The sequence below is a fragment of the Pinus tabuliformis genome, chromosome 2_1 (genome assembly GCF_031772625.1).
Source record: "Pinus tabuliformis cultivar Carrire ecotype Pingquan chromosome 2_1, CPIR1, whole genome shotgun sequence".
NCBI lineage: Eukaryota > Viridiplantae > Streptophyta > Pinopsida > Pinales > Pinaceae > Pinus > Pinus tabuliformis.
The window spans coordinates 627899275-627906931 of NC_142299.1; positions in this window are offsets into that span (position 1 = coordinate 627899275).

Here is a 7657-nt window from a genome sequence, read left to right on the forward strand (position 1 = left end):
ACAATAGATACATTTTCTTGATGGTCACTTTTTTCAACTGCCTATAGTCAATGCATAATCTAAGGGTATCATCCTTCTTCTTCACAAACAATAATGGTGCGCCCCAAGGTGATACACTTGGCCTAATGTATCCTTTTTCAAGCATCTCTTTCAGACGCAACTTCAACTCTAACAACTCAGGTGTGCTCATCCTGTAAGGTGATTTTGATGTTGCAGCTACCCCTAGAACTAACTCAATAGAGAAGTATACTTCCCTGTGAGGTGGAAACTCTGAAATATCTACGGGAAACACATCCTAAAATTGTTGTAGAACTGGGTACCTTTTCAAAACATTTGCATCCTCAGATTCCTTTCCTCTGTCACTATAGATATGGATTGCAAATAATACACACCCTTTCCTGCGAATATGCTTTGTCTGCGTAGCTGTCACGATCCTATTTGATGTGGCTTTCTTCTTTCATTGTAAGACTCTTGGTTCCAATGGTTCAATTTCCCAATAACTTCCTCAAGTGACTGAGGCTCATCATAATCAATCCAATATCTAAATGCTAATGGAAAACCATTAACAAATCACTGAACTTTAGCCTTCTCATCTTTAAGATATGGTACATACCTTAATATCTCTAGGAAATCAGTCTTGTACTCCTCATCTGTCATAGATCCCATCTTTAGCTCATACAATTCTTTGGCCTGAATGTCATAGTACATTTCTAAGAAATACTTATTTTTTGGTGCCACATTTTCTTTCTCTTTTGCATTGTGAGGCCTTGTTCTTTTCAGTTTCCATTTACCCTTACCTATATCCTTGTCCTTCCATTTCCATCTTTGCTGAGATTCATTCTTATGCTTTGACTGTTCATAACAATGCTTCAATTTCCCAATAACTTCCTCAAGTGATCAAGGCTCATCATACTCAATCCAATATCAAAATGCTAATGAAAAACCACTAACATATCACTAAACTTTAGCCTTCTCATATTTAAGATATGGTACATACCTTAATAGCTCTAGGAACTTGGTCTTGTACTCCTCATCTGTCATCGATCCCATCTTTAGCTCATAGAATTCTTTGGCCTTAATGTCGTAGTACCTTTCTGAGAAATAGTTCTTCCTGAACAACCTCTTAAACTCATGCCAACTCATGTCCTCCATCCTAATGTCTTTGACACATTTCACATCTTCCCACCATATATCTGCTTTACCTTTCAGGCTGAAGATAACAATTTTGGCCTTCATGTTTTCTGTGTACTCCTGCAACTCAAAGAACTTTCTCATTCCAAGTATCCAAGCCTCTGCATCTTCTGGTTTATTCAAGTCTCCATCAAAATTAGGCGGCTTTGCTTTCCTAAACTCGTACGGCAAGTATCCCCTATCACTCCTCCTATAAGGATGATAATGATCAAGTTTCCTATCAGAACCAAAACTAGAATAATACATGTATCCATCACCTCTCTTATCTGAAGTATCCAACAATATGGCATCTATAACCATGTCATCTCTATCCGACATGTGACCACCATGAGACCTGCTTCCATATGCCCCATTAGTTCTATCCTCCTATCCATGGTTGATCCGAAGTGACCCCTATCATTGTAATTCTGACAAACTCTGAAGAAGTATTGCATTAACCTCTGCTTGTTTCTCTTTTTCCTGCATGATTTTGTCATTATTCGCCTTACAACTCCTTATTTATTCCTTCAAGCTTCTCAATGTATCTATTAAATCAGAAGAGTGCCCAACACCACACTGCTCATCTGATTCATAGGGAGAACCTTTGTAGTCTATCATCTTGCTAGCCATTTCGATCTCTTTCCTGTAAAGGATACTATGTAATCTAAACCAAATCACAATAAACCAATGTGCCTTAGCAAAATTCATGGAGGATGTCTCATCTGCAAGATCTACCAATCAACATAATACATGTAAAAACATAATCATAACAACATATATACATATAACACATAAGCACATAACCATATAACCATCATTCTAGCTAGAGTCTAGTCATCGATGCATGAACATATCAAATACACATACCCTGACCTCATGCATGAAAACAAAACAATACACAAGCATAAAAATATGTAACCAATCATACACTCATGATGACACACTCACAACAACAACATCCTCTTTCACATGGTGACATCACTATAGCCATGACCAACATCATGCATATGCAACAAGCACATAGACCACAAGGATGATTAACAAATGTGAAAATGACATTAATGCATGATAAAAACACACCACCCATCTATTATAAGGGTGAACAATGCTCTGATACCACTCTGTAACACCCTCCTCCCACATCTACCCAAGTAACCGGCCAACCGAGGTAAACATGTGACGGGAAGCTACTATGATCTGATTCAACCTCCTAGGTCATGTTAAGGAAGTGGAACCGATGGAAGCACACCATATATACCTTCCACAACAACAACACAACTCCCAGGAACCATCCCCACCTCTCAAGTAACCAGTTCCTAGGTCCCAATGAGTTTTTAGACCAATTAACCCCCAGACGCTCACATGATATGAGCATGCATGCATCCAAAAGGTTCTGGACACTCCCATAGCATGGTATGCCAACATTGAGGGACTATTTTTCTTAGTGTTGTGCGAGCGTCATTAGGATTTGAGCCACTTTTTCAGGCCCAGAGCCTAGGTCACTTACCAAAACTAAATGACACCTTCAGAACAAAAAGATAACAAGGGAATTATGATACAAATGCAATTACCTGAACAAGCCCTTGACTGGACCCCTACTAACCATGATAGGCATTTCGTCGAACATGTCACAAATATGTAATCTACATGTGTAAATAATAGATTAATCATATGGGTCTCATACTTATCTGAGAATCATTAAGAATCAATGTCCCCTTATATCATTAGCCGCATTATCATCTATTTGGTCATAGATACATTATTCATTCATTTAAAAATCAAAATGTGAGGAAATCCATACATCATCACTGTCATAATACATGCTTATAACCATCCTAATAAAAATATGAATATCAAGGATACATCAACTATGAAATCCACATATAAACCAATACATTTATACATAAGATATTAAGGAGAGAACCTTTTATTAATGAATTCAAAATCCAACCTGGGATGAGACTACAACATTCCACCTGATCATAAAATAACTGAGCCAAATCTTTCTTCAGCCATTCACCTCCGTGCCATATTCCAAGTATGAATGGGGGACTCAAACCAAAAGAACAAACCAGGGCCTCCCAAGGCTAAACCACCTCTCCCTCATCAATACAAACCAAGATTTACTGCAATACACACTTGATCACTACACCAACGCAATGAGCATGTAGTAACAAGATTTATCGTGATCTCCACCAGATCACTAGGCAAAAACAAGCATGGATGACACCTTATTTCTTCACCTACATCGTGAGGAAGTTTCCTATCTCCTAGTCTCTCAGGCTTTACCGCAATCCACAGTCTAATCTAGGGATCACTAGGCCCTAAACTGAGACACCACCCTTGGCTTTATCGTATATCCCGCCATTCACTGGAAAGGATTCCTAAGCCTAATAAAGGGCAACCACCTCTAGTATTTACCTTATATCCTGCCATTCATTGGTCAAGGATTCCTAGGCTCACCAAGGCAACACAAAATCCAGATTTACCGCAACCCACAGTCCAATTCAGGGGTTACTAGGCCATGTGTTCTATCATTCGAAGATCCACTTCACTAAGATTCCAATCCAACTCAACCAAAACATGAGAACCTCATGATACTATGGTTATTTGGAAATGATAAGGCTAAACTGGAAACACTGTCACACCTAGAAAACCCATGCCATAACAACAAAGAACCACATGCAAGACCATGCATGCCATAACAACGAGGAACCACATGCAAGACCATGCATGCCATAACAACGAAGAACCACATGCAATACCATGCATGCCAAATCTAGCAAGGAAAACACACATGAAAATCGATACTTGCAAAGAATCTCGTTGTAGCTACTTGATCCCGCTCTTCCTTGCTTGCTCCTTCCTTCCTATTGCCTTCTTTTCCATTCTTGATCTAATTCCAAAGTGCTCCAAGAAAACTTTGTGTGTCCAAGAGTTAGAGAGAGAGAGAGAGATATAATAATGAGAGAGATCCAAAACTAAACTGACTAAAGGTTAAAAACCGATCCTCAAAAGCCTTTTTATCCATTAGGCCTCTATTTTCTTCATTTTCTATTATTTTACTTCATTTTCCTCCTCACATGCAACCTATTACCTTTCACCTTCCTTTTCTCCTAATTTCCATTATTTTCATAAATAAATGTGCCAAAAATGCCATTTTGCCTTTCCAAAGCCTTAGCCATTCCCTTTTCCAATTTCCTTAGACATAGTAAACCAATGAACACCCATAGGATGTCTTTCCCAACATTCAGCTGGGAATAAGTGTCCCGACAACCATGGTTATTATTTTTTTTACTTTATTAACTTTTATTACATGAAATTTTCACAAGGGTTGTTACATGTTTGATGAATTTTGTTGGTTTTGGTTCAGATGGTGCATCTTCCATGAGGGGTATTCATGAAGGTTTGTCTTCTAATCTTTGTATGCTCCTCATTTACTATTTATCCATTGCATAACTCATAGGGAAGAATTAACAACCAATGAGGCTTCATCTCATTTTCTAGAGTTGAAATATATTAACAAATTTGGAAACAAAGTTTATTCACGGCCTGAGAAATCAACTAAAAGACATGACAAATTAAGAGAGATAATGCATACATTTCAAATCACTAAGTTACTGGTCTTACAAATTCATCAAATTAGGCGGCTCTGTAGAGGAAAGGTCATGGAAAGACTTGTTAAACTCGTGCATTCTTTGTTAAAATATTGGGAGTTAGGGGAAAAATGTATGAGTTGGCAACAATATTTCAAGTGCAATTTTTCATCCATATACTTGTAGACATGTTCATTGAATTAAATAAGTTGAATCAAAATTTCGAAGAGTACATGTTGATATTATATCTATTGGCAGTACTTTAGATGTTTATATTAGCATGCTTCGTAAACAATTTTTGGGAAGCATTTTTGGTGTAGATGCATCACACATGTCTTCTTTTTTAGTTAAAGCATAAAGATGAATGCTTGAATTTGCAGATAGCATAGGTATGGTACATTGACATCCATTGAGGTTTGAAATTTTTTCAAATATGAAAAGATCGGGGCTACTAGATGATTGTATTCTTTTGGGAAAATGTTTTGTTGTAAAGGTGATTAAATCATTAGATAGGAGATTCATAGATTTGCATGTATTTAATGTGGCTAAGTTTTTCACTTATCAATATTATTATGAAGAAGTGAATCATATAGACTATCAAACAAAAAATTAGTTGAAATGTTTACATGAAAAATTTAGCATTGGGGAATCATCTATAGTGGATACTGCTAGATGTTTGGATGAATTTCTTTGTACTATTTGTAAATCATACCCTCAAAATAATAGTATGGCATGACACCTATGTGGATAAGAACTTGAATGGTTTAAAATCTTTCCATATTTGATGCAATTATAACAAGATATTCTAATAATCCCAACAACCACATCAGTGTGCAAAAGAGGCTTCTGAAAATTAAAAGGGATGAAAAATGATGATAGATAAAGAATTTCATTGGAGACACTAGATATGTTAATGTTTCTATCTTTAAGCGCACCTCATGCTCTACATTAGGTAGACTGGAATGCTACTTTTCATGTATGGAAATAAATGAAAACTAGAAAGCCATTTCCATTGGGAAAATAGATTTATAATTTCAATTATGTAAGTAGTTTTGAAGATCATCGAATGAATAGAAGAAACATATGTTTGTCTTTTTTAATGGAATTTGAGATTTTTGTTGTTGTTTATTTACAAGTTATATTGAGATATTATAGTATTTTAATTAGCTACTCTTTAAATTTTTAAGAGTTTTAAGATTTAGAAGGGCACTATTTCATTATGGAATTTTTTTCATGAGGGGTTTATTTAATATATACTTTTTAGCAGAAATACAATTTTTTTTATAACCTTTCATCCTTGAACAGTTCGATGAATATATGCCCTTCCAAATGAAATTAAGAGCAGACCTTCAAATTTGATCACTGCTTTGGAGTCACGCACTATATTTTTTTTTTATATAGAGTTAAAAGCAACAATAAATGCCACGATACTCGATTTGAGCCCTCATCTTTTAATAGAAAATGCTATTACAAGTTCATATGTCAAATCTAGAGTTGAGATACTAAACTGGAGCACTTATCCATCAATACAACTTAGAATTTGACAGCTTTTTCTAACCAAACTTTAGATATTTACAATGTTGACAACATTAGAAGTGTGACAACTTCCTACTAAATTAAAAAAATAGTTAAATTTACATATTAATTTTTTTGTTTGTGTAAAAAAGCCAAGTGAACATGTACTCTAATTATAATTCATGGTTTGTGTTGATAATGTAAAGAATTTTTTCATATCATATAATAACTACAGTATTTTAAAAGGAAAAAAATTAATAATTATTTAAAAAACACTAATTTATATTTGATAACTTGAATGGTTTAAATAACTATTTTATCAAAAAATATTGTAACTAAAATATAATTAACCTATGTACTAACTCTTAAAAAAAAACACTTTTTAATATTTAATAACTTTAACTATTTTATTAATATGACTACCAATCGGGAAAGCTAGTTCCTTGCCCATAGACATTATTGTTTTGTTTTTGTTTATTAACTTCTGATTCAACATTTGTTGGCGGTGGGACGATTATTAGTCCCTGCCTCCGGCATACCAGGGACTATAGCGTTTGATTGAGCGTTGACCAGGTAATAGTTGCTGTTGACCGCCATGTTCAACAAAATTTAAGCTAAGGTTTGGGCATTTCAATTTCGCGCAATGAAATTTTAACCAAACTTTTCACTTGCACCTCTTATTGGAAACCTCACTTGTTTCGAGGCACATTACGATGGACATGGCTATTTTATCCAAAGTCCGGTTGCAGAAATGTTGGGACACTGCTTTTATCCAAAGTTTGTTTTCTGTGACCAAATATTGGGACAAATGATTTTATCCCAAGTTTTTTTCTGCCTACAACAACCATGCATGTAGATTGCCACAGTTATTGACCAAGAAGCCTGAAGCTCGCCACTTGCAGTGCATGTACATTGCCGCGACCTATAGTGCATGTACATTGCCACCGTTATTTGGACTATAAACCTAGTAATCCATTGAAGTAGCTAAAACGCCATAGATTAAAAAAAGGTTCGATTACAAAAAGAAAGGGTAGTGGGTAGCTTGGTTACCTGGTAATCCGTTGAATTAGCAAAAACGCTCGCTTCCAACGCCTTGGGTTCACCCATATTCTTCTGGTAACTCATGGTGCCTTAGGGAAGCACATCGATATTGTGAGGATGTGCAAGCAGCCTGCCAGGTCTAAGCGTGAGCAACCTAAATAGATTATTATTTTCTTCTAATAGATTATTATTGTCTTTCAAATAGATTAGCAGAGCAGGGTTGGCAGTTTTGTACTTACCTCTTGGTTGAGCACTCTAACTCGGCTTAGTTGCAAACTTGTAGGCTTTTGTTGCAAAGAAATATCTAGCTCAACTTTCACTTACCTGCGACAAAG